The sequence below is a fragment of the Arabidopsis lyrata genome (genome assembly GCF_000004255.2).
Source record: "Arabidopsis lyrata subsp. lyrata unplaced genomic scaffold ARALYscaffold_2, whole genome shotgun sequence".
Lineage (NCBI taxonomy): Eukaryota > Viridiplantae > Streptophyta > Magnoliopsida > Brassicales > Brassicaceae > Arabidopsis > Arabidopsis lyrata.
This window is the reverse complement of record NW_003302554.1, coordinates 1,990,390-2,001,836: the sequence shown is the minus strand read 5'-3', so window position 1 is coordinate 2,001,836 and position 11,447 is coordinate 1,990,390. Positions and strand designations below refer to the sequence as shown.

The 11,447-nt window shown below is 36.9% G+C and overlaps 1 long non-coding RNA gene across 1 annotated transcript; it reads right to left on the bottom strand.

Annotated features, from left to right (window-relative positions):
- Nucleotides 1–8,109: 8,109 nt before the first annotated feature.
- On the bottom strand, nucleotides 8,110–9,269 carry LOC110231056. The gene is made up of 2 exons (XR_002334143.1): nucleotides 9,131–9,269; nucleotides 8,110–8,428 (listed from the first exon to the last, which is right to left on the bottom strand). It is a non-coding gene; the product is annotated as an uncharacterized LOC110231056 (long non-coding RNA).
- Nucleotides 9,270–11,447: the final 2,178 nt, after the last annotated feature.

Here is an 11,447-nt window from a genome sequence, read left to right as displayed (position 1 = left end):
AAAAAATGGGTTGGATATCCGATTAACCCAAAAGCATTTTTACCCACCCGTTAGGCCTGAGATTAATATCCGCTATCCGCGAATATCCGTATCCGTATCCGGTTTTCGATCCGGAAAAACGGATACGAATACGAATAGTAAATGACGGATATTTTGAAAACGGATACGGATACGGATTCTCTTAAAATTAAAAACGGATAACGGATATCAGGCACTATTTAGGTCCATATATATTTAGGTCCATATAATATAAGATTGTCTCTTAAAGGTTTTATGAGTTATGATTTATATCTTAAAGCCCAAAGAGAAATCTGTAAGCCCACCATTTTTAAGTGTTTTAATATTAATAAATAAATCAAAACCCTAAAAAACCAAAAACAAAACCATTCTTCTTCTTCTTCCATTGCCGTGTGCCGACGCCGTTGCCCAAGAAATTCTCTCATCGGCTTGACTTCTGTCATCACTGCAAAATTCTCTCTTTATTCCTAGCACCTTCTCTCTGTTTCGGTACTACGCTCCTTCTCTCTCTAAATGTTTGTGAAATCTCTTATGGATATGTTAGGTTTTTCAATTGGATTCTATTTGGAAAAATTATGAGTGCATGCTTTAACATCAAAGTCTGACCACGAGTTTGTTTTCTTTGTGTAGATGGATTCTACTGATGGGGCTTCAAAATCCACAGCAAATTGTGGAACTGGTACTTGGGAAGAAAGCTTACCAGAATCGGAAGAACAACCTCAACAAACAGAGTCCAAAGCCTGGAACCATTTTGTGAAGACTAATGTTAAGGACAAAGCTAAGTGTTGTCATTGTTCTGCAATGATTACATGTAGAACCAAGGATGGTCCTACAACTAGCGCAATGTTAGGCCATGTTGAGAATTCAGAAGCTCAAAAGACTTAAACTTTCTAGAGCATGAACCTCATACAACCAAGACTAAAGTAGTTTGGTGCAAAAACGGATTTGTTAAAACAGAGAGGCTTATGTTGCAGCAAGAAAACAGAGCAGAGAGATATTAGAGATGAGAATAGAGAAGAAGGGAGCACACACACGTTTAACGAGTTCAGCAGTGTCAATGTGACACTACCTACATCTCGCCGAGACCTTGTCTCGGAATCCACTAGAAATGAACAATGATACAAGAGATATTACAATGTGAAAACACCTTCTCGCTAACACACTAATACTCTGTATCACACCCTTGTTCTAATGAGAAAACCCACCCCAAAGCTAATGCTTTCTATGTGTTCCTCTCTCACCCTCTTTCTACATTGTGTGCTGCTACAATCTCTCTCACGTCCCCAACTACTTAAATACAAGGAGACATCCTTAAACCTAGTGCACAAGATGACAAAACACAAAGGCTCCTCTTTGTGGTCCCAAAAGTAACTTAACCCAATCTTAACTTGACTAGAGTCAAAACCTTAGTTACTTTTGATCTTCATTTGATTGTAAACAAGTTCTCATCTTTACAATCTCCACCTGAGAACATGTTGATCAATCCTAAACCAGCCTGCACTTAGCTTGAAGAGAGAGATTTTGAACCCTGAACCTTGGATTTCAGTCTTGGCTCTGAGTATCATTACTTAGCCTTTGATCCTTAGCAGTTTAAAAAACACTATAAACCTGCTTGATCCTTCCTGCATTAAACTTATATTCAATACACTTCAGCTGTGACTGCTCACACTGCTGAACCTGAGCCATCAACACATCTTTAGATCACGAGTTGTGAAACCCAGCTTCAATGCAGTTTTGCATTAAGCTCAACTCTTCCCTGATCACCTTCTATGATGCATTCAACTCCTGAATACTTGATATCACCGCTCAGAAAACTCCATTAACAAGTTACGAAACGCCTCCAACTTGTTAATATCAACAGAAAACTCCATAAGCTTCACCACCTATGAAACGTGCAATCACACATTCTCCACCATGGCCTCTGTTAGGACCACACACATGTATCAGTGATTGTAATCATCCTTTTTTTTTCGTTCTGCAAACCTGATTCCTTTGTCGACTACTTGATTCATCTCATGTGCACTGAGCCTTGAATCAAATCTTTTTTCTGAATCTTATGCAGTATCTGAATCATCTTAGCTTCAGCTTTGAAGCTCTTGATTCACCATTGCAGACAATCTCATCAGCCCGTTAAGAACCACTGAAACCTGAGATTACTTTTACAAACCTGTTTAACAAAACCAATCCAGAACACATCCTTTGTTCAACTGTTATGTTTAAACAGAGCCTTTACCAGCAGATTTTAACCACTACCAGCAATCTTTAAACCTGTCTCACATCAACAAGACCTTGTGATAACCCTGAGACAATCCTTACAGCACCTTTCACATCCATTCTAGAATTCTGATGCACTTTCTACTGTAGTACAGTCCTGCAAAACCTGCGGACCTCCACCAAATGATTTGAACCTTGCATCATCCAATTTTCAGACTTAACCAAAGTCTTTTTCTTCTTTATCATCATATGATACTTGAAGATACTCCACTTGAATGGCCTGCAAGTATCTTTCTCTGAGAGGATACTTACATATACTCCCCTTTGATGCAGACAACCAAAACTAAAAAAAAAAAACTCCTTAGTTGTTGTCTTCCAAATGCATTCTCTGCATTTACATCCTTCATAGGATTCCTTTTTCAGTTACCAAGACCAGCTTTGAGATGGGTTGTTATCAAACTTGATACACAACACTTTCACATTCCCGAAGTGAACAGCCTTGAGACAACTCCTGCAACACTCGTGCTTGTCTCCTTTCAGTTTCTCCTTTAGAGAACTCACTTAACCACTTCAATGTCTTCATCTTTGTTTACATCTTAGGATCTTCTGAAAAAAGCTTTCAAAAAACCTGCAACTCTTTCATAGAAACCTGCAGCTCTGTTTCTGGATATCATCACCAACAATCAGCTTCAAAACCAAAAATTGTAACCAGCCTTGTACCCTCAGACTATAACCTTCTTTGAGCTGAAAAACCCGTTGATAATAAACTGTTCTTGACTTGTTCTCTTATTAGCATACTGAACTTCCATGAATCTGATAAACTAGTGAGTTACACAGCCATTTAACTCTTTTATCTTCAGCTAACCTTCCGAGACACCATCCACAAACATAGCTCCACCATGAAGGAAAAAATATCCTTAGATATGCATTGCTCCTTTTGTAGCAACAATACTCCACCTGAAACTATAACCCTTGGATGCACTTTGTCTCTATAAGCTGAGCTTCACCAATCTGAGTTAAAGCCACTTTTCACTGTATCTTGGATTCATTTCCACGTTCTTATGAATCACCATGATTACTTGCTTGAGAAAGTGTGTCAAAACATGAGACACATCTTCTTTCTTCCTTCAGCCACCTCAAATGATCCATTTGCAACTAGAAAACCACTAAGAACTTGTCTTTAATTTCTGCAGCCTTGTCCTCTCTTTACTTGGAACATTCTTCATGATCTAATTGTGAAACAACTTAGGCTGATACACCATCAAACCATACCTCAATCTCATAAATAAAATCTTGTACTTTCCTGTAGCCAATTCCACTATATACTTATCTTGCACCGCTGTTCAAACGAACAGGACACGCCGCCTAACACCCTTTGGCTAGGAAGACTTTCGACACAAGAAAATAGTACAGCCAATTGCATACCATCAGATGCTTCTTTTAACACTTGAAGATCTGATCCAAAAAACACAAAACACAAGATACACTCTGAGAAAATATTGCTCCACCCGAGATAAGAACTCCATGTTCCTTAAGCAAAATCACCATGTGTTATGCCAAACACAAATTTGCGTAGAACATGAATCTTTTATGCTGCCACTACCTTGTCAAGAGAATTCGTTCTCATGACCTACAACCACAAACTGTCCAGCTTACACCAAACAAATGGACTTACAAATGACGCTGCATTCCCTCTGAAAATAGCAGCCTTGTAGCTTCACGTTCTCTGATAATCCACAACCTATAGACTCTTTCATTCACAAGAACTGAGAACTACACACAGAGATAAACCTACAACCGAAACCCCTTTCAAAACTCAGCCAAACCCTTGAAGTGAACACCTCGAGACTTCCAGTTTTTATCAGCTTATACCGATAATAACACTGACATACCAACAACTTTTCAGTGCTCCAGCACATCTTCTCGATACAGAACAATAACAGCTTTTGTTGTTCCAACAAACTTGTTCCTGTTCTAGCAAACTTCATTCTCTGATTCACCCAATTCTGATCTGCAAAACCCTTTTTAGAGAATCCAGAAAACCTTACTGATACTCCACAGCCTAATACACGTAAAATTCAAGCTTCTAAGGCGTCCCTTAGTCCCATGAATGTTATGAGTTTCCGAGGCTGCGATTACAACAGTATTTAAACACCACCTGCAACTGATTTTACCACACAAATGTTGACCTGAAACCATCACTGAATCTTGGCCAATCGCTTGCAAAATCATAACACTGCCTTTGTGTTAACCAGCTTTCAACTCCCATAAACCTGCAGAACTTGAGCAAATCTGAAACTTCAATACAGAGCATCACAAACACCTTGTGACTGCAGCGGAATTAGACTTGAAATTTCCCATAATTTGAGTCTTGAAGTTTATGTTTTGATTCCTACATAAACTCTGATCGGTTTCTTCAGCAGTGATCAAGAAGACCATCTTTGATCACGTATTTCTTTCATTCATCTCTGAATTTTCTTTGTGCTAGCAACATGTTGACTTGTGAGTGATTATAAATCCTTCTCACTATGTTGCAGCTTCTTGTACCCTTTAAGAACTTAGAGGAAACCTGATTTCATGACCTAGAAATCACCTCACTTGATTCAAAACTTCTGCTATATATGAATCTCTCCTTATGGTACAACTTGTTAACATCTCACTTTCACACTCAACTACAAACCATAACCTGAGCTTTTGCAGCAACCTCTGAGACAGTCTCTGTAGCTGTCTCTGTAACTGTCGTTGGCTCTGCAACAGCTCTGAAATAGTCTCTGGAGTTACCTCTGTTACTTCTTCTCCTGTTTCAACAGGAACTGCTTCTAAGATAGCAACTAGAAAACCTGCAACTTTTGCTTCTTTTAGATGATGTGAATGAGATGCTTTATTGTCACCAGACCGAGTCCTATAACTCCTTCTCCACTGGTTCGTGCTCTTTTCCAAGAGACTTAGATTGCTTTTAGAGCCAGAGACACTCATGTCTCCACAATATTTCTCAACACCTGAGAAAACCCAACAGTGCTCCACCAAGATAGAGTTTTATGACATCTTTATCTCTTCTACACTGTTTACCAAGAGCTTCTGTTTGATTCTTGCACCTGAGACGCTTCTTGTCTCTGCACAAACAAGCTCTCCACAGAAAGGTCATGGATGCTTAAAGCAAAGGAGCCTTGCTGCTCTAGCTTTCCAAAGATCCAACCTTTTCACCTTTCTTCACTCTCCTTCTTTCTCTAGATCTTTTCTCTCTTAGATCTGAATCTTCTTTCTCTCTTTTTGCTTCTACTTCTCTTAGATCTGAGACTTTCCTTCTTGAAATCTCAGTCATCTTCAACGCTTCACTCATGCTTAGAAACTGCAGGGTATCCATGAGTTTCTCCTTCCGCATAGCAAAGTTTCCACAAGCACCAAACTCTACCACTTCTTTTCTTGACAAAACATGATTCTCTGGCTTGGAGAACCACAATACACAGAACCTAAGCTCTGATACCACTTGTTGAGAATTCAGAAGCTCAAAAGACTTAAACTTTCTAGAGCATGAACCTCATACAACCAAGACTAAAGTAGTTTGGTGCAAAAACGGATTTGTTAAAACAGAGAGGCTTATGTTGCAGCAAGAAAACAGAGCAGAGAGATATTAGAGATGAGAATAGAGAAGAAGGGAGCACACACACGTTTAACGAGTTCAGCAGTGTCAATGTGACACTACCTACATCTCGCCGAGACCTTGTCTCGGAATCCACTAGAAATGAACAAAGATACAAGAGATATTACAATGTGAAAACACCTTCTCGCTAACACACTAATACTCTGTATCACACCCTTGTTCTAATGAGAAAACCCACCCCAAAGCTAATGCTTTCTATGTGTTCCTCTCTCACCCTCTTTCTACATTGTGTGCTGCTACAATCTCTCTCACGTCCCCAACTACTTAAATACAAGGAGACATCCTTAAACCTAGTGCACAAGATGACAAAACACAAAGGCTCCTCTTTGTGGTCCCAAAAGTAACTTAACCCAATCTTAACTTGACTAGAGTCAAAACCTTAGTTACTTTTGATCTTCATTTGATTGTAAACAAGTTCTCATCTTTACAGGCCACATCAAGACATGCAAGCTGATTATTCTAGAAGAAGATGAAGATGAAAATGAAGGTAAAAAGCTGAAGCAATCAACATTATTTCATCGTAAGTGTACGGATGAAGGGAGTAAAGTTCCATCTTTTATGCCATTTAGTCAACCAGCAACCCGTAAGGGATTAGTGGAAATGATCATTATGGATGAGCTGCCTTTTAGATTTGTCGAGCATAGGGGATTCATAAGATTTATGAGCATTGCTCAACCACGTTTTGCTATACCTTGTCGTCAAACTGTGGCTAAAGATTGTTTGGAGCTTTACGCGGATGAAAGGAGCAAATTGAGAAAGTTTTTCAGAAACTATAATGGCAGTATTTCTCTGACTACGGACTGCTGGACATCCATACAGAACATGAGCTACATGTGTCTAACTGCTCACTATGTAGATGAGAATTGGAAGCTGCACAAAAGGATCATAAATTTCTGCATTGTTGATAATCATGCTGGTGAAACCATTGGTAAAATGGTTGACAAGTGTTTGGTTTTCTGGGGAATCAGAAGGGTCTTCACCATTACAGTAGATAATGCAAGTTCTAATGATCTTGCAATAAGATACTTGAAAAGAAAGTTGACATCATGGGGAACAACAATCTTGGATGGAGAATTTCTGCACATGCGATGTGGAGCACATATTTTAGGTCTGATTGTGAGAGATGGTCTTCAAGAAAAAAATGCTTCAATCTTAAAGGTTAGATCAGCTGTTAGGTATGTTCGATCTTCTCCTAGTAGGCTGAAAAGGTTTAATGAGTGTTTAGAGATTCAAAAGGTTGAATCAAAGGCTGGTCTCTGTTTAGATGTTGAAACAAGATGGAATTCGACCTTTATGATGCTGCAAGCTGCTGTTACTCTCAAGAAAGGGTTTGATATGCTTGAGATGGAAGATGAAAAGTTTGTTTCAGAGCTTACAAATACTGAAAGTGTTGCAAAAATACTAGTATAGATATTGAGGAGAGAGGATCACGGTTAAATCCAGACATTGGAATGTGTTTGCTATTCATATTCCGAACCATATACGTATTTGGTATTTCCGATTAAGGTAGGCTAGAATTGAAAATTGACCAAAGCTAAACCATGTTTGATCCCAAAAAAAAAGTGCTTCTAAATTATTTTTTCAACTTTGTTGTTCGTCGATTTATCCAAATTATTTTTGTTATACTTACTTTACAATATTAAATGTACATAACACTTTTATATAGAACTAGGGGTTAGTCCGGGCGTATATTTGACAATTGTAAAATTTTAAGTATTATTTGACAATTGTTATATTTGTATCTAAAAGTTTAGGGGGTGTTATTAGTTTGTTAATTTGTAAATCCATATAAAATTTGAAAATTTCTATTAATTATGAAATCAAGATATATGGATTTTGAAATAACATGTGTTTACCCATGGATTTGAATCCTTCTATTTTTCTCTTTCAATTCCATTCAATTCCATTTAAAACATAATTTGGATTCTCAAATCCAAAAACAAATGACTAAACGAATAACATAAGATTTTAAATAGTATTTATAAATCATAGAACCAATAACACATGAATTTAATTAGGATTTTAAAATCAATGATTGAATAACAAATGATTTTTGTTTGGATTTCTAATTCCATATAAATCTATGAACCAATAACCCCTCCTTAGTATCACCGTTGAAGCTTCTAACTCCACAAAGTGTGAAATTTGAATGGTTAGGATGCTTTTGAACTTGTAAAACATATGATGACTAACTACGTATTAGGTAGCTAAGAAAAAAATCAGAACTTATAAAACTTGTTTCCCAAAACAAATTATAAAACTTCAGAACTTAGAAGTCGAGATCTTATAGTTATAGTGTATGTTAGAAATATCCTCAATTAATCTAACTCATTGTATAGTTATAGTTATAGTTATTGATCTAACTCATTGTATTAAGAAGCAAACTCCATGTAAGGAGTTTTTCTCCCTACGGCTCCTTACATATCAGTGTTCCAAATAAACCCCCTAAGCTTCCTCTGCTCTCAGAAGTGTTTTTTGTTAGCCTTCATTAATTAGCTCCAAAAGCTTAAACTTCCTCTGGTTTTCATCATGTTCCTTGGGAAAAAGAAAAGATATTGCCAATAAATAAGAGTAACATGCAAACCTTTGTATGAAGTCCCTAAGAACTGCTTACAACCCAATCAAAATAAAAACAGTATGAAGGTGAGACACTTTTTGAAGTTGCATATGACAATTTAACTCATACATTTTATGATTTTCTGGAAACCTTTACGAAGTGAAATTTATATCCAAATAGAAGAGAGAGATACATGTGCTAGAAAAGCACTGAACCAAAACTTACGAAACATAAACACACGCACACGCTTTCTAAAATTGTGACTCTAATATTAATTGTAAAATAGATTAACAAATGCTCGTAATGGAAGTGATCGTGAATGATCAAATGGTGTAATAGCACACGGAAATCTACCCACAAAAACCCAAATGATGTTTCTTTGTCCTTGCATCAAAAATGAAGCGGAAACTAAAAATAATACAAACCTATAGCCTATAGGTACTCCAGATAAGAGAATCATAGGAAGAATGTGAAGGGGCACAAATTGAACTTTCAGGAAGTTATCAACTGAAAAAGATGAGGTAACCCTAATTGGCAGTCGATGGTACATCATCACCACACCATACCATCGATTGATGCCTCTACATGAAAAAACAACATGTATTTAACATGTAGACTGATGTGAAACCCCAATAAAATTGAATAATAAGCAAAAGAGAAGAAGAATAGCTAAATCCTACCTATCGTCTGCCCCAAAGAGGTTGGAGATGTTTAGAAAAATCATACCACGCTATCCCGTCTCGAATCACAAACCAATTGTACGTATGTTGAGTAGAGAAAACTGAAGAGATCGTGAATTCTATCGTGGGTGATGAGTTATAACGCCAGTTTAGGCTAATTGAGTTTTATTTTTTTGATGCCTTTCATTATTGGTTATTAAAGTCTCGCAATAGACTATGCATGGTGACGTGGATAAGCTGAGTGATTCTGATGACGTGGCAATTGATAAGGTAGTAGTTGAGAAAGCTGATGTAGCTAGGCTGAGAAGCCTCAAACTATCCTTTTATTAGTAAGAGATACCGCATTTCATATCTCGTAGTTATATATACTAGGTTATGAATCCCTGTGATGTCGTAGACGAAATTTATTTTCCACAAACTTTTATATTTATGTATTAAATTACAAAAATTATTTGATTGTGTTTACGTATTAAATTATTGTGATAATGTATTCAAATATTTAAATTATTACGTATATCGGAAATATTTTTCAAAGATGTTAAAAACTTTATGAATGAAACTAAGACTAAAATTTGGTGGTGACGGTCGAATTCTAGAAAGGCTTATGTCTTCTATCCGCCTCCTAGAGAATTGTATGTTTGTAGAGAAGTCCTTTTGTTGAAATTATTTGGTTCAGTAACAATCTCCATTTGTAAGGTTTCATTCTGATTCTCCCTAATGAACGTAGCTGGAGCCCAAAGATACTAAAACTAATCAACATCGATTTTCATGGGAAAATGGCCTATTTCCATCCCTACTATTTGGACGGTTCCGTTTCCTACCTACACAACGAGTTAGTGCTTATTTCAACAGTTTTGGTAACAAATTTCAAATTAACTACCCATACTCTGTGTTTATAGTTGAATTCAACATTGACTCAAACGGACGTTAGTCAACCGTTAAAATAGTAGAGTCGGATGACACGGTGGCAATTCAAAAGAGGGAAAAAGGTCCTATTTCCACTCTTACTATTTGAACGGTTCCTTTTCCTACCCACACAACGAATTGGTGCCCATTTCAACAGTTTTCGGAACAAATTTCAAATTAAGCAGAATATCGAGCTATGGGAATGCTCACTGCTGAGCTCTTGTGGATCAAAGGTTTGTTGACGGATCTTGGAGTTGTGATGACACGTCCAATGAGCGTGTTTTGTGATAGTCAAGCTGCGATCCATATTAGTGCTAATCATGTATTCCATGAGAGGACTAAACATGTTGAGGTTGATTGTCATATTGTGCGGGATGAGATTGTTAAGGGTACTATTTCAACGCAACATGTTTCGACTCATGCACAGCTGGCTGATATCTTCACCAAAGCTTTGGGACAGAAAGAGTTCAAAGATTTTCTCAGCAAGTTGGGTGTTCTTAATCTACACACTTCCAACTTGAGAGGGGGGAGGTGTAATAGGGCCGGATCAAACCCTTGATATCAGGCCTATGATTAGAATCAGATCAGGCCTTTGATTATAGGCTTTATTAGGTTTAATATTTATGTAATTAGGGTTAGTGTTCCCTAACTAGTATATATATGTATGTAGCCGTCTTATATCAATAACACATATTTTCCAACATCGTTTTGTGTAATTCTGACAACTTTATATTCAGGATTTTATTTAGATTTCGGTGATAAAAGATAAATCTAGCAGCACTAAACATTAAACACATTCTACTAGAATGAAACACCAATAAAAATATCAACACCATCAAGTCTTTAGATATTCATCTCTTAATCCTTTATAAAAAAAAATGTCTTATATATAATTCGCAAAGATCTACTCTATATTCAGATTTAATATATAGTGACACAGAATTACATGTATTTATTTTATATCTAAATCATGGATATAAAGCCAACTACTATTTTGTAGTTAATGCTAAATCCTCTTAAAATAATCTTGTCATCACAAATTTCAAATGGTTAATTTGAATTTTGTTCCAAAAACTGTTGAAATGGACACCAATTCGTTGTGTGGGTAGGAAAAGGAACCGTTCAATTAGTAAGGGTGGAAATAGGATCTTTTCCCTCTTTTGAATTGCCACCGTGTCATCCGACTCTACTATTTTAACGGTTGACTAATGTCCGTTTGAGTCAATGTTGAATTCAACTATAAACACAGAGTATGGGTAGTTAATTTGAAATTTGTTACGAAAACTATTGAAATAAGCACCAACTCGTTGTGTAGGTAGGAAACGGAACCGTCCAAATAGTAGGGGTGGAAATAGGCCCTTTTCCCCGATTTTCACCTCTGTTCCATTGCAATAATTTAATGCATAATATA